The sequence below is a fragment of the Zonotrichia albicollis genome, chromosome 2 (assembly GCF_047830755.1).
Source record: "Zonotrichia albicollis isolate bZonAlb1 chromosome 2, bZonAlb1.hap1, whole genome shotgun sequence".
Classification (NCBI taxonomy): domain Eukaryota; kingdom Metazoa; phylum Chordata; class Aves; order Passeriformes; family Passerellidae; genus Zonotrichia; species Zonotrichia albicollis.
Genome location: NC_133820.1, coordinates 19,216,554 through 19,241,242, shown reverse-complemented (window position 1 = coordinate 19,241,242; position 24,689 = coordinate 19,216,554). Strand labels below are relative to the sequence as shown.

The following is a 24,689-nucleotide window of genomic DNA, read 5'->3' as shown; positions in this document are numbered from 1 at the left end:
AAATTCTCTTTCTCTGAAAGATTTAGGTGTCCTGTGGCTGCTGTCTCGCTGCAAGTCCTCTCTTTAAAAAAGTATCTTACATAGCATAGTTTCTATTTTAACATTATGCTATAACCTAAAACCATATTTAACACACTACTTAAGAGAATTAATACAGCATTACTTTCTAATATAACACATACAGTATTCATTTTAATATTTGCGCAAAGCCATAAAATATATATTTTTCACACTGGTGCAGTTCCTATCCCGGTGCAGTTCCCATCCCAGTGGTCCAGGACCTGTTTCTCTGTGTCTTAAAATGCTCCTTGACACACTGTGAGGGGCCAGGGAGGAAGGGGAGTGAAGGGGGCTCGGAGTTCATGACTGCACTCCTCCGGGGCTTTCCTCACACAATCACAGATTGGCTTATGCTGGAAAAGACCTTGCAGATCATCGAGTCCAACCTGTAACTGAACAGCGCCGTGTCACCCAGACCAGGGCACTGAGTGCCACATCCAGCCTTTCCTTACACACCTCCAGGAGCAGTGACTGCACCACCTCCCTGGGCAGCCCAGTCTAATCATTTTTCCTGTGAAGAAATCCTTCCTGCTGTCCATCCTAAACCTCCCCTGATGGATCCTCTCCTCCATCTCTGGTTACCTGGGAGAAGAGATCAGTCCCCACCTGGCTACACTGTCCTGTCAGGGAGCTGCAGAGAGCAATAAGGGTCACCCCTGAGCCTCCTTTTCTCCAGCCTAAACATCCCCAGCTCCCTCAGCCTCTCCTCACAGGACTTGTGCTTCAGCTCTGTTCCCTTCTCTGGGCTCTTTCCTGCCCCTCAATGCCCCTCTTAACTGAGGGGCTCAGAACTGGACACAGAACTCAAAGTGTGGCCTCACCAGCACCCACAGAGGGAGAGACATTTAGTTTAAACCTAAAACTAGGAGGCCCCAAGCCTGCTCTCCTGGGATCTCACATTAACAACCAGGGACCCCCAGCTAAGAGCTGCCATGCCAAATCCTTCCCTGAAGAGCTGGACCAAAGGTGCAGTTTGTGGGAGGAGGCTCCAGCCACCACAGGTACAGCTGGATCTGTAATAGTCACACTGCATTGAGCAGTTTGAGAGCTGTAGGTTTTGGGTGAGGAAGTAACTGAGGATAAAACCCCAGCAGGTGCTTTAAGCTGCCTTTGCCAGATTTTAATCAATATTAATTAGGGCATAATTGAGAGATAGAGCAAAGCAGAGGTAATCATCTTAGTGTTCCTAATCAACTTGTGCTTCCCCTGGAAGGGGAAATGAAAAGTGCCTTAACACCAGATTTTCTGCATCAGAGGCCACTTTTCCAGAACAGGTCACTGCCAATGACCCAATTCACTGAGGTAGGATTATTTTACCTTATCTGACTCACTGGAAATTAGGAACAGCTCATCAGCCCCACACATGCCATTGCTCCTCTCCTGCAGCAGAAGAACCTACACATCCACCAGTCTTGCTGGGGCTGGTGGAACTCACCCTCAGTAGGATGCACAATCCTGTGATGCCAAGGGCTCAGAGCTGGGATCCTTGTCGGATTCATCCCAGGTAAAAGGGTTAGCATGGCCAGGAACCCACCCTGCCCATCTCCTGGAGGTCACTGTCCCTCACAGTGTGACAGCTGGCCCCATGTGACAGCTCAGTGCACCATGGCAAAGTGCCACTCACTTGGGTGTACACTGAGTTTGTGTTCACGCTCAGTGGGAACATCTTGAGACTTTGATTTCTGGTTCCTGTGGCAGCAGGAGTCTGGTTAGCTTTTGCTACTAAATAAGACAAGACACAGATCTCTAAGGAACTGGATAGGAACCTGAATTTCCAAATAAGGTCCATAAACCCAGCAAAATGCATTGGTCACTCCTCTTTCATGTCCTTAGTAAGGACTTTGTAATCATGTAAGAGGTAGTTGTGTAATGATTTAGTACACTCATCAGTTTCATTATCCTCTATCAACTGTGCTTTGTTTTAATTTTATTGTTATTTAATTTGTGGTGCAGTGCTGTAATCATCTGTGAAGCTGGGGCCTCTTGATTCTACTGTGGGCTTGGGCAGCTGCCTCCCTGCCCAGGTACTGCTGCAGCACAGAGGGTAAGGCTGGAGCTGGGATCATCCCTCACTCCTCCCTGCCAGCTTTTGGGTGCCCTGAATATGGACAGAAATGTCTGTTCCAGAAGAGTGTGAAGAGTTCTGAGCTCATCCTCATCACATCAGAGGCTGTTCCAGCCTTTCCTCCCAGTAGTGCTGAGTGGTTGTCACCTATTTGTGTCACCACAGGCTGTGTTTATGCACACCTCAGGATCAGAGCATGCTGCTGCCCAGGGCCCCAGGGCTGGAATCATCCAAGCTGACTCTTGAGTACTTTTCCATCAGAGAAAACCAGGAGGAGGCTGGGAACAGTGTGCATCTAGGTCTCTATGCACTCCAGATTCCTTAGGATGCACACATGAATGCAAAACCCTGAAAGCCTCCAAGTTTTCTAGCCTAGATGGCATTCAGAAATCAGAGAAGAAATGCAAAGAGATGGCAGAACTGCATTAATGATGATGTAATTTTATACCTGATTTCTTCTTTTATAAGAGACAACATTAATTAACACTTTCATCATCAAGGAATAACAACATTGTATTACCTGGCCCATCCAAAGCACAGACAAAGTTAATTATTTATTTACTTTAGCTGTGCTTTCAGAATTAATGGAGCCAAAGAAATGCAAGCAAGTGGTTTACATTGGATGGTAATTAGAAAATACTGCCCAGGTTTGTCAGAACAGTGTGGCTGTGTTGTGCCCTGAGAATCTCAGTGACAAAGAAATGTGAGTGTGGAGCACTACCAGAGATCACAATTCTCTTTAACTTTGAGGAGTGGAGGTGATGCTGTGGTATGAAAAGAGGCCCCCAGGCCCTGGGCTGATGCCACCTCCCAGATCCAATCTGTGGGACAACATTTCTCAGCATGAGGAGGAGGTGGCAGTGCCAGAGCTCCAGCAGGACAAGCCCATGCTGGGCAGGACAGTGTGAGGCAGGGGCTGCTGGCAGCAGAACAAAGCAATGCAGGTGTTCCTGGCACTGCCACCACCTGCACTGCTGTGCAGCAGCTGCTCCCCTGCAGCTTTCAGCCCTGAGATTTTTGCCTTCAGCACATCCTCTCTGGCAGCTGTATCCTGCTGTTGGCTGGAATAGAGCTAATTTTCCTCCCAGTAGCTGGTACAGGGCTGTGTTTTGGATTCAGCATGAGAACAACGTTCACAGCAGCACCTAAACCATCAGTGTGTTAAGCAGTGCTTACTCTGAATCCAGGACTTTGCAGCGCCTTGTGCTCTGCCAGTGAGGAGCTGTGAGGGAGCACGGCCAGGGAAGCTGACCCAGGCTGGCCAAAGGGATATTCCTCACCACAGAGTGTGGTGTCCACATGAACTGGGGCTGACCAGTGCTCAGGAACAGGCTGGGCAGTGCTCAGGGGGCTGAGCCGCAGTACTGTGCATCACTTGTCTCTCGTGGGCTTTATTCATCTCTCTTTTTCCTATTATTATTTTTTTTTTACTTTATTTCAAGTATTGAACTGTTCTTATCTCAACCCATGAGTTTTGCCTTTTGTCAATTCCCCTCCCCATCCCGCAGAAGGGGAGGTGGGAGTGAGTGAGCAGCTGCTGGTACTTAGTTGCCATCTGGGATTAAACAACAAGAAGCTGCTTTGCTTTAAAACATGACAGCCTTTACCAGTCTCCCTGCCTCTCTGCCAGGAGTTCCAGCTGGTAGGAAGAGGAGCACAGGCAGGGCCACCATCCTGGAATTCTCTGGCCAAAGGCCATTTTCCACCAGCACTCAGGCTGTGCTGGAGCTGGGAGAGTTTGCTTGTCTCCCTGAGGATTCTCCAAGCCTGGAGCAAGCACAGGGCTGTCTGCTGACCCAGACACATCCTGCACATCTGCACAGATCAGGGGCTGGGGCTCTCAGGAAGCCCTGGCCTCCCGTGCCTCCCAGGCACAGGAATCCAGATGGAATCTGATGGTGCTAGGCAAAATAGGCTGTGCTTCCAAAGCACGGCTGCAGCACGTCACAGCCTGATATTTTGGAAGCAGCTTCATCCTTTGGCTGCTTCAACTGCAACTGTGAGCTGAGCTGGCTGAGTCATGGCCCCACATCCTGATTCCAGGGCAGTGACACTCGGCAGCGGGGAAGGCTGGCACTGCTGGGCAAGGCCAGGCCTTCTGTCTCCACAGCCACTTCCATGGCTGGAGCCCATCCCTCAAGCATCTCCCCTGGCTGGCAAATTTGTTGGCATAATAGAGAAAGGATAAAAACAACTCCCCTGATTCTGGAAGGGCTTTGGCAGAGCCGTGGGTGCACCCGCATAAATGCACGGTGGGAACAAGTCAAGGGTGTGTTGCCTTAATTAATCCTTTCATGACAGTCACAAGCTAATTTGCTGAAGGTTAATTGCACTGTAAATAGCAAAAGGGGTGGTGTTCTGCTTGCAACAGATGGCAGCCACCAAGAAATTTTGATGAGATTGCTGTTTGAAAAAGGGAAAGAAACACTGAGGTTTCTCTAGGACCCTGCCTTGAAAGGGAGCTGAGGAGGGAAGCCCTTAACTCTGCATCTTTTGGAAGGGGAGGAAATAAATAATGGCTGAAGTGTTTCCTCTCTGGGAATGGTATGCTACTAGGAATATAATCCTGACCTCCTTTAGGTGGGCACTTACCTCTGTTTATGGTTTTAGTGACCTCTCAGGGGCTTTGCCTGGGATTAGGAACTGACACGTGGCCTTCTGCCAACCTGCAGCATCACAGCTCAGTCTGCAAAAATAACACACCTGCTAATCCCTGCAAACACCCCCAGGGAGATCCTATTGCTGCTGCTCCAGAGCAGGCTCAGGGGAGTCACCTGCTGCCACATGGCCAGGGAGGGGCCACAGACAGCAGCAAAAGGGGCAAAGCCTCATCTCCTGCTCTGCATCCAGAAAAACTCCTTGGACTCCAAGGAAGCATCCTGGGCCTGCAGTGCTCTGTACCTAAAAGCCAAGGAACCCTTTGTGGGGACCCCCTTGCAGCAGCCCCCCCAGAGCACCCTCAGCATCCTGGCAGGGTACAGGCCACTCAGCGCTCCTGGATTTCCAGAGAGAAAAATCCCCCTCCAGACACATCATAGGCCTCTGTTCCACTGACTGTCCCCAAAATAAACATCTTTGCTCTTCCCAGAGGAATTTCTCCTGAAAGGATCAGCTTCTGTTTGCTGTCTTGAAATAAACAGTCTCCCTCAACTGTACCAAGTTCCCTAGCCTGTCTCATTCCCAAACCCTGCAGGGAGTTTCAGGGAAATAACTTGAGCTTTCCCTTCTGCTCTTGCATGAGGCAGAGGAGGTCCCATGACAACCACTCCATCATAATTGCCGCTCTCCTGTAAATAGAGCACAGAGTGACCTGGAAGGGAACCATGCTCTTCACAGAGTTTCCTGTGCAGATTGTAATTTGCAAGGGAAGGATTTAGGTAGAAGAATCCTTGCCAAGTGCCCAAAGTTTTCATACACCTGGCAGCCCCATGTACACTTTGGCAACACCTCTGGAATTCCCTGGGCTTGCCGAGGTGTGGCAAAGCCTTAGTTAGCCTGGGGGCACAAGAGACTCGGGCTGTGCCAGGGCAGGATTTATCACAAATACACGGGATAAAATCCTAACAGTGTGCAGAGGGAAGAAGCCATTGAGGGGACTGTCCCCCCTTGTCCCCAAAGGGAGCTGCCCAGCCCAGCTCCAGCAGGGAATTTCTGGGCCGGATTCTGTGATTCCAGGCAATGACAGCCCGGGTTCCTGGGACAGGGGAGACCCAGAGCTGGAAATTCCCGATCAAAACGAAGCAATTTGCACTTCACATACGGGTTCAGCTCTGCTCATTAATTAGGTTCTGGTGACCTCTAGAGGCCCTGAGCCCAAAGCACCTGATTTCTGCGATCTTTCCTGAAACAATGAGCACGAGAATTCTGCTCTATTTTAGTTCCAAACCAAGATTCACTTTAGCCTTAGCGAGGAAGGCATTGAGGAACCGTAATTGATTATTATTCTTTTCTTGTTGTTCTTTTCCTCCCACTAAACGTGGGAGCCTCAAAGCCTACACAGTAACTGTGGTAAATATTCACTTTTTTTAAAGAAATTTGCTTTGTGTATCATTAGTAGGAGAGGAATGACTACTTCTCTCCTATATCTCTAACAATATATTCATATCTAATCACTGATTCTGGAAAAACTGCCCACCTCTCTGGTGAGATAATCCCATTTCTTACAAGTATCTAAATTGTGTGGGGTTAAGATCCAGGATTGCAGAATACTGCTTTTTGTGCATGAGTCCTTGCAAGGCAGAGCTCAAACCCTGTGCTGCTTGTCTCAGGTTGCAGCAGGACCATCTTTTCTGAAAAATTATTCTCAGCTGCAAGCAGGGAAAAATTGACAATCCCCCAGATTCAGGGCCAAGCAACACTGTATGTAGGAAAATTACCTTCTGCCTGTATTGTAAAATAACAATCAAACTGCCTGCAGGGAAGAGTGATGCAAGAAAATGGGTAAGAAAATAAGTGGTTTTTTACTCATACATCTGGATCAGCTTATTTTTCTCCTTAATGAGATAAACAACAGGGGCAGCTGATGGAGAAGGGGAAAAATCCACTGAGCCAATTTTCTGTCCTCTTGAGCAGCTGAGATACAGGACTGAAACCATCCCAAGGAACTGAGAGAATTGGAAGGAGAGATGGAAGAGGAGTGAGACCCCGGCCAGAGAGACACTGGGGAGTTAACTGAGAGAGGCTGAAAGCCTTGGAGAAGCTTAGCAAGAAACAGAAAATCTGGAGGAGGTGAAACATATCTGCAGCAATGCACAACTCTTCAGCAAACTTGCAGGGATGTGTGGGAGACCTCCTAAAGATTTCTAATTTAAGAGCACCCAGCTGTACTTCCCGATTTAGCTATTAGCTGGTTTTCCTACGCAACATCCCCCCCCCCCAGAAAAAAACAAAAAAGGTTTTTCTCCTGGCCTTTCCCAAAGGACCTCCTACCAAGACTTTAATGGCAACATTTGTTTGGTGACAACATTCCTGGAGGCTACAGCCAGGGCAGTCTGTGCATCCATCTTAGTAACCAAACACAATAGCACAGGATTCTCTCTTGCTTGATAGAAGTCTGTGTTCCCACAAGACAGGGGAAAAAAGTGTATGTTTTGGTAATAATTTGTTGTTGTTGTTTTCTTATGGCATAATGATGGATAAGGTTTTTGGTAAAAAAAGAAAATTTAATTATTTTCTTGGGGGTGTTTTCTTTTTCGTATTCTCTTGCTTTGTTCTTCTCCTTTGCTGGGTAGGCAACAGAGCTAAAGGGATTTCATGCCTCAGAACAGAAAGGAATTCTGAGCTACTGAGGGGAATTAAAAATGGAGGAAGGGAGAAAGGTTTAAAAATTGATTTAAAAAGAATTTTTATTCAGACTGTGTAAAAACTCTTCTGAGATTGATTGAATCAAAACTCCTGAGAAAACACATGGGAGAAAAGCTCAATTTGTTAAAGACCTGCATTCTCCTCTATCTTCTAAGTGCAGCCTACAAAACTAATTTGATTTTGTTGGTTCTCCGAGAAGTCTTTAGCAAGAGAAGGCTGGGGGGGTGGGAGGGGGAACCTCTCTTTTTTGATATTTGTGAGATAAAAAGAAACCCAAGCTCTGAGGCCACTTGCATAAGCTTTGTAAATCTCTCTGAATTAAAACAGAAAAAGCATTTCTTTTGTAGTTGCCAAGAAATGCTGGCTCCATAGAGTGCTCAAGCGTGTTTAATTTAGACAGGTTTGTTGGCTGGATACTTTTGATCAATAGTATCACAGTGCTAATCAGAAAATGACAGGTACTTTTCATGTGGACTTTTTCTGGGTAAAACTTTTGAACTTTTCTAATCTCTCAGCTGAAAATGAGGACAAAATATTGCTCCCACCTTGCCTCCAAATAGTGGTTTTCCTTCCATTTTTTAGAGATAAGAGAAAGAATAAAAGGAAGGAGATGAGAAAGAAAACAAACATAAAATGGGAAAATAGAGAAGTAAAATTCCTCCTCCCTCCAAGTAACTGTCAGGGTTCTTTTCCATTAAATATGGCATTACATTTAGGATTTCCATTTACAAATGGGAAAAAAATGCGACTGGCTCCAAATATAAGAACAATGCTTGGGGGCAGGCCTAAAGTGAGCAATAAATCAGAGCAGAAAATGTTTTGCTTGGGGAACACATCGTGATTAGATCATAAATAATCCTCTTTTCTTCCATACGCACGATAAAGTAAACACAGCTGTGAGCAGGGGCAGATGCTGGGGCACAGCCATGTTTGTGTGCACACACAGAGCACTCAGCCCTGGGACAGCACAGGACAGGGAGGGCTGTGGCACAGGGGATGAAATGGTGCCAGCTGAAAACCTCCTTCAACCACAGCAGCAGAGCCAGGCAAGCAGGGAGATGTCACCAGGAGGAAGCAACCCCTTGGCAGCAGGAAACTTAACTCCGTGCATCAGTCCCTGCACTAAAATGCTGTTTAATTCTTAGTGTATTTATTTGTCTGTGGCAGGATCACATAATGGAGGAGGCTGTGCTGAGAGAGAGCCTTGCCAGGATGTCTTTCCAGTTCTCAACTTAGTCTCGAGTACAAGGTTTATTTTCTCCATTTTGAGCCCTGTTGCTGGCCTTGCAGAGTTTGCCCTCTCAACAGTCATGGTGGTACTTTCTTCTCCTCCTTCTCCTTCTCCTTCTCCTTCTCCTTCTCCTTCTCCTTCTCCTCCTCTTCTTCTTCTTCTTCTCCTCTTCCTCCTCCTCCTCCTCCTCCTTCTTCTTCTTCTTCTTCTTCTTCTTCTTCTTCTTCTTCTTCTTCTTCTTCTTCTTCTTTTCCTCTTCATCCTTCTCCTTCTTCTTTCCTCTTCTTCTTCTTTTCCTCTTCATCCTTCTCCTTCTTCTTTCCTCTTCTTCTTCTTCTTCTTCTTCTTCTTCTTCTTCTTTTTCTTCTTCTTCTTCCTTGTCCATCTGAACATTTCCTTAGTAATTTTTAGCACTTAGAAGTGAAAGGGTTTTTTCCCTTAAAGACCCCCAAGGAAAGACACCTTCAGTGTCTCCAGAGATGCTTCCAAAATTCAGCACAGGGGAGCCTGGGGTGACAGACACAAGTGGGAGCAATGCTGGGACAACTGCTTTCTCTACCAGACCTGGGGAAATTTCCAAGATTAAAACAATTAAATTCAAAGCAAGTCTGAGGTATCTAGAGGGGTCCTGTGTGAGCCAAAGCTCTTTTGCAGGGAGAAAAGCAAATCCATCCACCTTCCAGCAGAACTTGCTGGGATCTGTGTGGCAATTTCCTCCCTCTCAGATCTTCCAGTGAATTTTTCCATGACAGGGATAATCCAAGCTAATCACTTCCATTTGACCCAGTTTCATCACCACCTTCTCCAAATGGAGTTAATAGGCACTTAATTCTAAACAAGTGAGGAGGATGGTTCATGAAAGAGCTTGGAAAATCACTCTTCTGTTCCTAACACACTCTTTTTTTTTTCCCTTTTAATTTGTTACCCAGAGTTGGTAACTTCTGAGGCCTAAACCACAATACATCTTGAGCTCACTAAGCTAAAAATACTGACTCACCAATCACAGCATACTAATGAATCCTCCACAGGAAAACTAATCTGTCATTTCCCTTCCCACAGGAACATGCACAAGTGGTTAAATAGCTAAAGATTTTGTACAGCCTCTCTGCCTGTGCCATTGTACACTGAGATCTTGATTCAGGTACTGGAGGCACACATTTCCTTTCTTTCAAGAATTAGTTTTTGGCATATTATTCCATGTCTGTCATTCTGCAGCAATACTAATTTTAATTTTGCTTTGCAAGTATGACAGCATTCATAGAGTCTCTGCTTTTGGGATGGTTCTGGTTTTATTCTTTGAGATACATGTCAGGAAGCAGTGGGAGCAGGGGGCTGTGCACAGCAGATGGGCAGTGCCCTCCCTGCCATGCTCCAGAGCCAGAATTCTGCTGCTGGGATGGGGGTCCCAGATGGGGCTCCTAAGGGCTGTTATGCACTCAGGGCCCTGGAAACCTCCCAGCAGGGCAGCAATGCTGTCCTAATTAAAGCCAAAAACTGCTTACAGGTGTAGACTATTCTATGTTCTCAAAAATTCACTTTTGTCACATCCTCTTGAAATCTGTAAGCATAGATTTTCATGACTGCTTATTCTTTTATTCAATTGCTTGTTTAGTTAAAGTTCAAATGTGGATCTTTGAAATTGTCTTCACTGCCTGGAAAAATCTCCCATGCAGTGATTGGGGTCCCAGTGGATTTACACAGCAACAACCTCAATTGGCTGTAGTCTTCTCATCTCTCACTGATGACACCTTCCCCCTCTCTGCCTTCAGCACCAAGGCTGTTCTTCCACTGAGGAAAGGACCTTGGATCATCTGTGGTGGAGTGCATCTGCTCAGTCTGGCCAAGGGATCTGCAGTGAGTGGGATCTGGTGATCACACAGATATCCACCAGGAGGGCTTCCCTGTGCCCCAGCCACAGGCAGGAATCACAGCAGTGCTGGCACTCCTCAGTCTTCCTACTGAGTAATTCCTGGCTTCCTGCTATTGAAAACATGTCATTCATGGCAATGTGGTGGTTTAAGGCACAGTCTCAAATAGCAGATGTTTATCTCACCAGCCCAAAACCTCTTGTGTAACACTCCTGTCTTCCTCCAGGCCAGCAGGAGTGAGGGTGAAGGATTTGGGGGCAGCTCCAGCACTTGTGCTGGCTGTGCATTCTTGCTATTTCCCATTGCCAAGGAATCGGAAACTGTGGAGTTGCAGGGCTGGGCTCTGAAAAACGACTATTTAATAAACAAACAAACAACCAAACAAGGCATGATATCCCCAGGAGCACTGTTAGCAGGGAAGTGGGGTTGCTTGCAGAGCCTCACTGCCATCTAGCATGTGAGCATGGTCTATATTTAGCCCTTTGAAACTTTCCAGATAAGAATCCTCCTGATGTGAACTGAAACCTTTGACCATCACAAAATACACAGCCAGGCTCCGTGTTCCCGGACAGCCCTCATAGTTGGTGACTGAATCATCGGGTTCCCAGCCTAACACCCAGGCGGCAGCAGCCCCAGCGCACAGGAGCAAACACAACACGTGTTGCTCCAAACCTGACAAAGCAGCACCGGGATTTAGGTCAGGCACAGCAAACAGGAGTTACTTGTACGCTGCACCTGGCTCCCGTTCAAACACAGCAGAGCCCGATGAATTCTCACCAGCCCAGACATGCAAAGCAGCATCTGCCTCTCCCCTCTGCCCTGCGATTTCTGCTCTGCCCCACCAGGGCCAGGCACAGCAGTGCTGCTCCTGCCCCGAGCGGGGAAAACGCCAATCGCTTGTTTTTGAAATTTTAAAAGTTTAATAGTAATAAAATGGTTATAAAAATAGTAATGTAATTAGAGTAATAATAATTTGGACAATTTGGATTAGGACAATATGAGACAATAGAAACAAAGAGTTATGGACAGTCCTGGTACCTTTTTCTGGGCAGCATAAGCCTGAAAAAGGACTCACATTAACAGAGGATTAACCCTTAAAAACAATAACCTCTTGCATATTCATACATCTCATATATGTTGCATAAATTCCATTCAAATACAGGATTATGTCTGGTCATCGTCAGCTTCTTCCTCATAATCCTAACGGTGTTGTCCTGCCCAAGTGAGGTGGGAAGAAGTTCATTTCTCCTGATAATGGAGCAATAAATTTTCTTTCTCTGAAAGATTTAGGTGTCCTGTGACTGCTATCTCAGTGCAAGTCCTCTATTTAGAAAAAAAGAAATAGTTTCTATTTAGTATAGTTTCTATTTTAACTTTTTTTATAACCTAGCATAGTTTCTATTTTAACATTTTGTTATAACCTAAAACTATATTTAGCACACTATTTAAGAAAATTAATATAGCATAACTGTCTAACACAACACATATAATATTCATTTTAATATTTGCAAAAAGCCAATCGTAAAACACACATTTTTCACACTCAGCACAGGCTGCTCAGGTCACTGCTGGCACTGGGCAGCTCAGCCTGGCCCTGCATGGCTGTGACCAGTGCTCTGCTGGACCTCACCCCTTCTGTGACTGTCAGGACTCACAGGGCATTCAGCCTTCACCTGAAGATGCTGAATTCACCTTTCACCCTGCTGGTGCTTTAGCCCTTGTCTCTCACCTCACTGTTCCTTCATCCCTTTCCATTTTCCCCTGGCTGCTGTCACTTCCTGGTGGTAGGAGCAGGCTTTAATTTCCATTCCAGAATTGGCAGAGGCTTTTAACTCTGGATTTGTAGAGGTTTCAGTTTCTAGTACCTTAACTCCTTGTTCGCGGGTTGTTGGACTTGAATTTTGTCCTTTCTTATCTTTTGGCTCATCTCAAGATCCAGAGGATTCCACACTTTAGTGCAGCTTACTTTGCATTAACAAAGTTATGGACAAATAGTATTAACCTTTCAATTAATATAATTGTTATTATTCCTTAATAAATGCATGGTTACACATTCACAGAGATTATATTTACTTACATTTTATATACAAAATAGAGAATTACAGATATCACACATAAAGTATTATTAATTTAGCCATAAAGAATTTCTTGGCTTTGCCAATTCCTGATGGAAAAGAGATTCAATCAGGCTGACACTGTGGTAACCTCACCTACAAATTTAAGCCTGACTTGGTGGTAGGAGATTACTTTTTATGGGATCACTTGGGATTAGGTAGCATCTTGAATATATTGTCAGGCTGTACCAGAGACCAATTTAGCATGGCTCTATTTGTTCTTCAGCTTCTACTCAAAGTTTAACTTGTGCATGCCTCAATCTTGAAATTATTTTAAATGTTCTATTAAAAACATGCGAGAGCGAGGCACAGTCGACCGCAGATTGACTTCTCTGAGACGTGTCCTGAGTGCTGGGATTCCTGAGCAGCTTCCAGGCTGTTCTGAGGGAAACACAAAGTTGGATCCTCTCTATTTCACCCATCCTCCTTGGCCTTTGCACCTGTGTGCTCTGGAAGGCCAAGATCATAGGATGCAATGGCTCTGGTCTTCCCATTTTTTCTCTGCTCAGTGCTTTAAAGCAGTTAAATAGTGGGGGTTTTCTTCATGTTTCTAATTCTGTGTTGGTTCTCAAATGCTTGGGTGTTGCTATAGGACACAAAATAAAATGACGTGGACACTGGAATTTCTAAGGTAAAAAGAAGAACGTTTAATTTTTTGACTTTAACATTTATAGATTTTTAAAGTGACAGTGGATTGGAGGGTGACAGTGCCACCTCTCCAATGACACTGGACAAACCAACAGTCTATCAATTTTTTTTTCCTCCAGAAAAGAATGCAAAACTTGGGCATCCCCTCCTTAGCAGCCAGAGTAACTTCCCAGCCCTGGCATTTTCACTGCATGTCTGGAATTCTGGCTTGGAGCAGTGAATTTGGACCCTAATTGTCCTTGTATGCTGCAAATGCTGATTTTCTTGCATTTTCTCCATAAATTGTGTATTTGTATCAAATCCTGATGGATATTTTTGGTGCAGATTCCATGGGTTGTGGCTTTTTTAAGCAGCATTTAGAAGTGGGACTCTGAGTTCTTCATTAGGCAGTGCATTGTCTGTACAGTTGCCATACATTACAGGAGCTGGAATAACAGTGGTGCAATATCCAGTTTCATCCAAATGAGGTCGTTGAGCAGGATCCAGGTCTGTATCCACAGAAGGCAAACACAGTATTTAAACAGCAACAAAGCCTTTGATTTATTTCATTATTTACTGAGTGCTGCCATGGTGCCTGGTGCTACATAAACATTCCCTGCCCCGGGTTATTAATACTACCAGGCACAAGCAGGTTCCAGGCTCAAAACACCTTCCAGGAGATATTCCCCAACAAGAGCTTTAAGGACAAGTTAAAAGGACAAGGTATCCATAGAGGAATCCTGTTAATGAAATTTCAGGCTTCAAAAACAGCTGTGTGTTCCAGTAAGAAGAAATTAACATTTGAGGACTCAGCTCTCCACCCATCCCATAGAAATGCCCCTCATCCCTGACTATGCCCTGTTGAGTGTGTGAGTGATGCCAGTCTGGCCTTTTCTTTGAGTGATAAGGAACATCCACCCCTCCAACAAATATGGAGAACTAGTAGGAGATCAGATTTTGGGGATTATACTGCATAATGATCCCATAATTAGGGAGAATGAGAAGGTTCTGGCCCTCAGACTGCACAGCTCTGGAAATGCTGGGGAGTCACTGCAGGGTCCCCAGCATGTGTGACCAGTAAAATGGAAAATGGTGGGCAGTAAAATGGAAAATGTTGCTCTGGAGGAAAGAAAGGACTGTTCAAGGGCATGTCTTTAACTCCCATAGAAGGACTAAGTGAGATAAGCTATTTGGAGGCACTCATCAGAAAAAAAGAAAAGAGTATTTTACTTAAAGATAACTTAAATGCATTATAAATTCTTGAGAAAGGCTGGAAAAATTGTTCTTAAACATGTCAGGTTGAAGTAACGCCAAAGGCATACAATTCCTTGATGAAAACATCAATAATGAGCATTAAGAAAACTGTGTGTGCATGCTTAGGTCAGTGAAGATTGCATCTTATGTAAGGCCATTTAAAAGACAGAGCTCTCACAAGAATTACAAATTATTTGGGGCCCATGAAAATCATCCTGGTTTTAATTACAACATTAAAGACAAATCCACAAAGTTGTAAGTTCTGCTGGCATGGCAAGCAACCATTATAAATCTGGACAAGGGATCATACAGAAATTGTAAGTAATGACTGTGAAAGATTTCAGTACTAGCTATTTTTGTCTTTAGAAATGTTTTTCATTTCAAAAGTCATTAGCACTTGTGCTCAGCCAAAACTTGCTCATAAGACTAAGCAGGATTTCTTAACATAAACTGTCCTTAAAAGGACACTGTCAGCTTCCAACTAGCCTGTTTTTAAGAAGAATTTTAAAGATGTTTCAGTACATGAATCCCTGGGGTGATGCCTGTCTTTTTATCACAGTACTTTACTTTTTTTTTTTTCTCTCTGGTGCTTTACCTTGCCCTTTTGCAGCATCAAAGGCACCACATGAGCTCAGGGAACCAAAAAATAGGGAGGTAAAACTGAGAGCCTGGAAAGCACTGTAAAAAGCTGAAAACAAGCCAGTGAAGCTAAACAAAGAACTGAAAAGGTGTATCTCCTTTTTTAATTTTCAGTTTCAGATATTGTTTGGAAAAGAGACAAAAAATGTCAGGTAGTGATGTCCCTGAATTTTAAAGTTTCATTACAGCCAATACTGCAATTAAAAAGTGGAAATATGGACAAAATTTAAAATTCTCTTCTGATATTAAGATGACTTTGAAAAAAGTTTTTTTAAAAGACAAATAATAAACCAAAGCATGAGTTCAGCACATTTTACAACAGGCATACAATAGAGTTCCTCTGTCCTGAAATTTGTTATGTAAATCATAACCAATGATCCAAACCAGACATTTGTAATGTATATCATGATCCAATGTCATGATGGAGGTGACAGTTCAGTGGGTACTGAGGGGCAGACTGGGAGAGGAGTCCCTCAGACCATCAGACAAGAGTTATACAACTCTTCACTGCATTTCATTATATTGCAATTGTGCCAACAGCCCTGTCCTGCCAGTGGGATTTGTATATCTGGGCCCTTCCTCTTGCTGAGACCCCAAATGACAGCAACAAGAATCTTTGAGTAAGGCTGGCACTGGGAGGCTGGGGCCTGAGCTGCTGGAGCAAGGAGCAGTTGAACAGGATGGAAAGTTCTCTAAGGCTAAAGGTCTAGAGTTTAACCCACACTGATTCTGCCAGGTTTATCTCAGTACTACTCCTTTAATCAGTACCACTCAGCAGAAAACTCCCTTGACTTTCTCATTCTAGCTGTACTGTCATTTGCCCTGGAGTGGGACTAGGATAACTGTGTGTTTGTGCAACTTTTGGTGATGACTTCTTGAGAAGTTATTTACAAAGATGGAAAAACCCAAACTTTTCCTGCTCATTGGGATAGTCTAGATACCAGAAATTTTGTGACTGACTAGACAGAAACTCGTACAACTGGACCTGTACAATAAGAAGTATCAACTATTATCATGTGCTGATAAATAGGAATTCACACCATTAAAATACCAGCCAAGAATCAGTCAATCAGTCCCAATGAGAGTGGAAGGCAGAGGTGGGTGAAGAGGTGGAAGTGCTGACAGTGGGGCAGAAACATCTGCAGTGTAATCCTTTCCCTTCTCCTGACCCCTTTTTTAGGAGCTCCATTCTCAGATTCCAAAGCACTCTGAAGCCCAAACAAAGGTTTCAGCTGGATTCAGGTTCATTCCCCCTCTCTAACAAACCTGAATCCAGCTGAAACCTTTGTTTGGGCTTTTCTTACCTTCTGCATTGGCTTGAGAAGGGCTGCAAGGAGAGCCCTGAGGAACAGCCCCAGTGAGCCTTGCCCAGCCCAGTGCCAGCTTTACTCCAGATGAAGAGATCTGGAGCTGGTAATCCAGATCATCCATGCAAAATGAATTCCCTGCATAAAAGAGCATGCACATGAGCTGTCATTGCAGGCTCCTACCACGTAAGTTCAGCTGCCTAACACTGAGCACCCAGCAGGGAAGAGCCCCGTTGGAGGTGCTGTGTCTCCTGCTGACTCAGCAGGATGACGAACCTCCTCCCTGGTGCCTACAGCCAGCCTGGCCATGCTCCCCCTCCCACTGTGCCAATCCCTCCCTAGCCATTTTCCATACACAGCAGGCAACTCACATGCTGCATATACATCACTCTTGGTGCCTGCTGCTATCCTACAGACAATTATAAAATTGTTATTTGGAAATGGCAGAGCTTCTTAAAGAGACAGCCTGCTAAATCTTGGGATGCAACCCTTCTTTCTCTGCTTTCTTCTTTCCATTTGTGTTCTCAGCTGCTCTTGTCCAGCATTTGGCACTGCTCTAAAATTGTTGTGCCAGAGGGTTTAAAAAAATAAGATAACCTTCTCCTGTGTTTTATATAGGTCTATTCATGAAGACCAGAACTTTCTATCCTGCAACAGCAAAGAGCTAATATCCCTGAGATGCTCCACTGTTTTACATCTGTAAAAAAGAAGCCAAGGCAAACCTAAAAGAATTTAGTATGGAAAACATATTCCAGCTTCAATGACACACTGGGGTTTTGTTTAGGTTTCTTCATTACGATGAGTCACAGTATGTAAACTTCACATGCAGTTACTGAAGTCATGTGTCTGCCTTATTTTAGCTTCAAAAACAGCAGCAATGCCAACATCCTTTGCTGCCTTTGAGACTTGAGAAGTCCTGAAAGCCAACAATGCTATGGTCCTCTTGTAAGCACTGTGTTGCTTTTTCACCCTTTGGCTAGAAAATAAAGGGGATGATTCTCCAGGTGAGCCTTCTCCACTTTGGGTGCTCCTTTTGGAGCATTGGTAATGCTGGCTGGACTCTGCTGCTGTCAGCAATGGAGGGATCCCCATTTGGGATGGTCTGACAAAAGGATGTCTCATTCTGTCTCTCTTGCCTCAAGAAGAAGTGAGCCACACAGAGGTGAAACCAGCAGAGTTGTTAGTGCTGGAAGTTCCACTGCAACTTGCACTGCTGGAGTTGTTCCAATCAGAAGTCCTGTTGGGGTGAGTGGAGTCCAAATCCAACTCCTCACCTCTGTCCTCACCTTTCAGCCAGGCCCTGCAGGAGCCTCAAAGCAAGCAGAGAGATTCCCTCAGCTGCCATTGCCAGGTGAGGCCCGTGCGGTGCAGCTCTCCAGCCCCATTCACACACAGGCACAGCAGATTCCCCAGCTCAGGGAGGGCAGTGCCCATCCCTGCAGGTATAAAAGGGCAGCATGCAGCCAGCTATATAAAGAATGTTCTTCAGATGGGTTATGTATAAACTGCCTGCTGGCAAGGGTATCAAATGAAGGTCGAACATCAGAGACCTTTAGGCCATTACGAAATATGACTCATGGATTAGTTAACTGCCTGTCAGATTTTCCATTATGAAATTTAACCACAGCCCATATCTGCACAGCAGCAACACCTGTAGAAGTGCAAACAAACAAGTGGTTATATATGCACTCGCACTGAAATGGGTCAGCAGATGTGCTGTGGTATCAAAAGAATCTTTTTCCTTATTAATGAACTATTAGCTAAAGAACAAAAATGAGAGAAGGGGGAGAAAATGCTGTGGGAGTAAAATGCCATTGTTTTGAAGTTCCTGTTTGCCAAAAAATCTGCAAGATAAATTTTTACAGTTCAACTGTATCAGAAGAATTAACATAAAAATTCCCCTCTGCAGAATATCATTATTATAGCCATGATGAATATCTGTGCTTCCTAATCCAAGCATTTGCTTTTCATGAGCAGAAGTCAAAAAGCAGCTATTCCTGTTCTAGAAAATGACTATTTACACACTAAACTAAAAAAGAGGAATGTAATAAATTTTGTTTCTAAAAATCAGTGAAAATATGTAGCCATTTGATTAAATATTTAGCCATCATAATTCTCTCAGCTGGTTGTTTGGAGGTGGCTGTAAATTCAGAAAGGCAGATGTGCTCTGAAGGTTCAACATGGGAAGTGGGGCTTTTCACCTGTGTGTCACTGGGTTGACTCCACAGGTGAGAGAGACTCAGCTCACCTACTTTTAGATGTCTTCTGTGTCTACCAATGCATCTGAGCCTGTTGCCCTGTAGGCAATTTAAAGGTATGTCTTATCTGATCTATTTTAAATATCTACCTTAGGTGAGATGATTCATGACTTCAGTGTCTTTTTCTTGCTGTGGCTGTATCAGGGGCTGGAGGTGACTGGCTTGGCTGCAGAGCCTTTCCTGTGGCCAGAGATGAACCCTGCCTGAATGCTCTGCCCCCACAAGGCCAGCAGTTTATGTGAAATGAGTTGTTAACACAGCTCCTTGCTATGCAATGGTTTGTCCATATCACAAAGCCACCACCACATCTGGCACAAATGAATGCTGAAACATTCATTTGTGAGGCTACTGATTAAAGAGGAAAGCTGAACCACTTTGATGGATTTCATCATTACATCCTATTCTTGCCTCTAGAGATGTTCCAGATCACAAGGTAAGCATGGAGTTCTCACTCCTCCTACCACTGTGGCATCTAATCTGTGAAGACATAAGTCTCCATTTCTATGCCTGTCAGTCCAGCTCATTCCATAAACACTACATTCATTTAAATGCTAAACTGCTGCTCTACAACAAGTTCAGAAGACATCAACTGTAAAGCACAATGAAAAACAATTCAGTCTCAAGAAGCAAAGTCTGAAGAGGGACAAAATAGCAGCACACAAATAGATGAAAAGCAACTGCAAAGAGGAAGGAAACAAACTATTCTTCCTGTTTACTATGGAGACTTAAGTTACCCCACAGTGAGGTGACATACAACAAGCTGTGCAGCCACTGCTCACAACTGAACAGCAGCATTTTTCCATCTTTTAGAGCATGGGGAAGCCACCAGGAGCTGCTCTCTCACAGAGAGGCAGCAGCAGCTCCCACCTCACTGCAGGCACTGAGCTGCCTGCCTTGGAAAGGGGTGGGAGGGTTCCAGCTCCACCGTGTCCGTGGGTGTCTGAAAGGAGCTGGGAGCCCTTGGCTCGCCAGGCAGCTTTTCAGTCTCAGCATGAAGCAGGGGCTCCTTCCTCACAGCTGGGAGCAGTGCCTGTGGTGATGTGACAGCATCCTGGGGTGCTGCCCCTCAGGAGAAGCCAGTCAGGGCTGGGAGCCCTCCCCCAGTTTGGGGATGCTGTTGGTATTCTGGAGATCCAGTGTGATGAGCATCACCCAGAGTGGATGGATATATTTAGTCTTAAGGCAGTGTGATGGACTAGATGTCTCCAAAACCCTTTATCTTTAATTATTTAAGTGGAAAGGTTGCAATAGGCACACTGAAGCCTGAGCTAAGCCTCTTACAGGGAGTGGGCCAGAGCTCCAGCTGTGTGACCTGCACTGCTGACCAAAGCCAGCCAGAGGGACAGGGTGGCCTTTGAAGACCCATCCAGAAAAAGAGAGACTTTTCCCCTGACAGTAGATTTTTAAATAAAACCTGCCCTTCAGATGGCAGATTCTTTTTCTGCTGCCATCTGAAAGATTATGCTTCTGGGTGCTCCTCTTTACTACTCTTTGCTCCTCTATAGAAAATACTCCTCCAACATGGTATAAACACGGTAGAAAACATTAGGAGAGGTGGGGATGAGGGAGGAAGGGGAAGAAATGATTTAATTTAAAACAAAACCAGAAATAAAACAGGTTTCACTCAGACACATTCCTATTCTCACACTCACAAGAGCAGCCACCAGGCACCAGGCCAACATGTTTAAGCCATTTAACCAAAAATCCAGGCAATATGAAGCTTGTGCCCAGGTAATGGATCCAGGATCTGTGTGATGCCATAGAGAACACAAGGGATGCCAGCTCTGAAGTCCTGGTTTATTCTTGGATAGGTGACTATGCACAGGGTTTGGGTATCATTTTGTAGCTCTTTGGAACTGTCAGTATCTCCACCTGTCTCAGCTCTGGCAGTTGTCAGGACTAATCACGTTTTTTTCCACATCTGAATGCCCTGAGAGACAGCAGGTCAATGCCCTGTGGTCTTGATGACCTGCTAACCTGGTGACATTAACTCAGGCCACCAACCTTTGTATTACAAGTCCCTACACCACCCCCATTCCCTTGCTGGTGATCCTTTCCCTGCCAAATGACAAAACCAACACTGCAGCAACAGGGAGGAAAATAGGAAGAGGGACCTTCTTTCCCCTGTCTCCCAAAGACCAGTGTTGCCTTTGCTTCATGGGCTTCATGGTTTGTCCTTTCAATTCCTGGCAGGGCTGTGGGGAGCTGGGGGTGTCCTCAGGACCCTGAGAATCCCACAGGCATTTCTGAGCTGTCAGAGTCACCCTCTCACTCAATAAGGATAACACTGGGCATTCCTCTGATGGCTGAGGCCACTCTCTCAACCCCAGCACTCCTGGCAGCTGCACCACACTGCAAAACATCATTTTGGGTCAAGGGTCAGACCTTGCCAGGTGCTCACAGCAGGCAGCTGAAATCAAACCCCTGCACACAGAGGGGAGAGCACTGGCAAGTGGTACTTGGTCAGTGAGGCTCTGAAGGCCTTTCAATGAAAACTCTTATGTTTTCTTATGAAAAACTCTTATGAAAACAATTTATGTTACATAACATACAAGTTGCACTTGGTATTTAGAAATGGTAATTAGAAAAGGCTCAGAGAAACTGGAATGAGAAACATTAGTGCCTCCTTCAAAGGATAACTGATGCTGATTAATGTAGGAGCCATCTTGACTGGGTGCCTGTTTTGTTTTAGGCAATTATGAGCTTACTAGTTCAAACCAGTTCACAATGAGAATGTGAATCCAAGATTTACTCATGTGCCTCTTTCCTTTCTTCTTGCTGCTATGAGTTTCTCTTCTTTTGTCTTCACCTCTGCTTTGGGCCTGCCAACAAGAGAAAGGCACACTCATAAAGTTACAACCTACTTGTAAATCAAAAGTTAACTCCAGGCATTCACTCAAAGAGGGGCAGTGGATGGATACTCATGACTTTGCCATACTGAACAACATCATACTGATTTATTTTTTTTGGTTTTTTTGCAAAGGACTCAGTTTTTCATAGCTACATGAACAGAGTGGAAGGAAATACCTTGCACAGAGGCAGCAGTTCCTGCTTCTGTCTTGTGAGTGCTGTGGATTGGGCTGTCCTGGTAGAGAAAAAGCTGCAGTGGGCAAGAGCTGCTCCACAGCCCAAGCCAGGGCAGCAAGAGCAGCAGTCACCTGGTGTTCTGCCACCTGTGTCCAGCAGATTGTGGCTCCTGCAGAGATCAGGACCATGCCCCCAGCCTTTCTTCCCATTTGGAGCTTGCAATCTGCAGAAGGAGCTGCTGGACGCTCTTTGTTCTGATGGAGGAAAACTTACTGCATTGCAAGTTCTTCCTGCTCCTAATTGACCTGATCTAACCTGAAATAAGCCATTTGTATTCCTGCAGAGGAATACCAGGGAGTCCACATGGCTTTTTGCCCAGGTTTAACTTAATTTCTTTAAAGCAAACTGCAAATTAATAGTAGTGTAACTTTCCTGTGCAGGCAAGCCCTTAATCTAATTGGAACATGTAAAACAGCATTTGGGAAGACAAAGCAGTGCATAGACTTGGAGAGTGAAAGAGGGAGGCAATATAATTTGGAGTCCAGTGGGGATGATGCAGAAATTTGAATGCAGAGAAATAAAAATTATTAAGGTTTTTAAAATCCAAGCTAGCAAGGAACCTAGGGACATGAAAAAATAAGAGCCCAACTCAGAAATTTTCAATGTTCAGAGAATTGCCACATTCTCTCCATTCATTCCTCTACTTGTCATTTTAGTCAAAAAAACATCCTCTCTTCCATCCCCTAAAAGTCTGAGTCCAAATTCATGGCTTCACTTTCCCCTATGTCTGATCCTCATGTAACAAGACATACTGCTCATGTCTTGAACAACGTGTTCAAGAAATATGAACAAAACTATGTTTGTACTTCCTCAGTTCTCACAGAAGCCTGTGACTACTTGATCTTGTCACTAAACCATTATAGAAAATAACAACAGGACTTAGTAAAGAAAGGAAAAAAAAAAGACAGAGAGAAGCCTTGAGTGCTGCCTCAGATAAGGACTAGTGTATGTTTGAAGTGACTAAATCTTTTGTGTGTGCCCTGCTCTAGAGTCATAACTTGTAAAACTTCCTGATTCTGTCTCTCAGCTGAGAGTCCCTGCTTTCTGTAAACAGTCTGTTGTGGTTTTTCAGACAAGATGAGAATTTCTTTGAAGCTTGAAAACAAACTCCAGGCATCTCTTTGGAGAATAATCATGAATCTGATCTTCACTAAGCCCCCTGCAATTGATTGTGTGCATTCCACCTACCAGTCTGGGAACATGGAGAGACAAGGGAAGGGGAGCCAGCAAGGCTTGGTGGCAGCACACTGGCCAAAGGAGGAGCAGCTCTTAATCAGATTGCCTTTAATTCTTTATGTGAGTTAAAGGCATTATGTGCTAAGATTGAGGATGGAGGTGTACTCAGCAAAGGCAGTGATACAACAAAGTGCTGCAGCACAGGGGAGTATTTTGTAAGAATTTTGTCAAATGCTGTCCAGGCACAGTTTAGTAATCACTGGCAATGCCAGTGAGAGGAACCACTTGGTTCAGTGCAGTGGCTTTGCCCCACATACTGAATGAGATTCTGCCTTTTGATGCTGAAAAATGTCCACAGAAATTCAGGAACTGATCTGATGAAACATGTGGAAATTATGCTGCTAAAAACAGATCTCTGATATGAATATGAGATATTCACTGTTGACTAAAGACTGTTTTCAAATTCCTTTGCTAATTTGTGGCTGGACAGCATTAAATTTATATTTTGATTACCCTGCCATCTTACAGTATGAAAGACTCACAAAAATATGGTATGGGGTCTTAGCCTCATAGGCAGCTGTGCAAAACAATAACCAGGTCTTCACTACTGCTACTTGAGAATTACATCCATGGTAGGATTTTTTTTCATCACACTCTGGATGTCTGAGCTGCTTTACCGTTAGTAAAATACCTTCTTTCCTTAGATGTGAGTCCAGAGCTGTGTACAGTGAGAAATCTGCTTGTTAAGACATTCAGCAGTGTAGGACCTGTTGACAGTTTCAAAGCAGATAAGGAAACTCGTGTACACAAGGTCAGTGTCTGTCTGCATTGGGTAAAACACTCTAAAACTCAGATACAACTTCATAAACACACTGACTTCACAGCACACGTGGTTGGTGGCAGTGGGTGATATTGGCTTCCTAACACAACCTCCTCAAGACTCAGAAAGTTGAATGTTGTGCTGTTTTGGGGCTTTCAGTGGAGCCTTTCAGAACCCCTGCCAGATGGGGCTCTGCAGGTGAAGGAATACCAGATTTGGGAACTTGCTGGGACTTAAGAACTCAGTGTCCAAGCACCCGGCAGTGTCAGCTTTTGAGGAGTTTTGGTTGAGCCTATTGGCAAAATCTTGCTGAGTTTAACATGAGCAGAGCTTGTGAGGACTCTGGTGTTGACTCAAGTGCTCATGAGCTGCTCAGCTTCCTCCAGGGAATTGTGTCTGAGTCAGCTGTGGGAGAATTAAAAGTGAAACTGAGAATAGTCCTGCCTAGTGCAGATGGAAACTCAGAGGGAACACTGACTTCCCCAGGAACTGACTTCCCTGACTGCAGGATCAGGGTTTAAATTGCTGTGATACTTCTAAAACTGCAAAGGATTTAATTAATGTCATTTTCTAGGGCATATGAGTTATCACAAAGAATGCCCTTGTTTGTAAAACACTGCAGACCTTGCAGGGATGTAAAGGGAACGACAGAATTGTTTAGAATTGTCTGCAAAGTTGTAAGAAGAAAAGGAATAAAAAGTATTACTTAAAACCTGCTTTCAAAAGAAACAAAATTTGGGTCTACATCCAGTAATAGCTTCTTAACAATACAGAAACCTTTTCCTTTTAACTGTCAGGAAGCCTGAATGAAGAAACCTGTGAGCTTTTTGAGTATATAAATATGTGCACCTGGGGATGAAACACAAGCATAAATCTTTA

At 44.6% G+C, this 24,689-nt stretch overlaps 1 long non-coding RNA gene across 1 annotated transcript; it reads left to right on the top strand.

Annotated features, from left to right (window-relative positions):
- The first annotated feature begins 7,134 nt into the window (after positions 1 to 7,134).
- Positions 7,135 to 17,954, top strand: LOC141728129 (uncharacterized). Its single transcript, XR_012578842.1, has 3 exons — positions 7,135 to 7,208; positions 8,597 to 8,678; positions 17,088 to 17,954. It is a non-coding gene; the product is annotated as an uncharacterized LOC141728129 (long non-coding RNA).
- Positions 17,955 to 24,689: the final 6,735 nt, after the last annotated feature.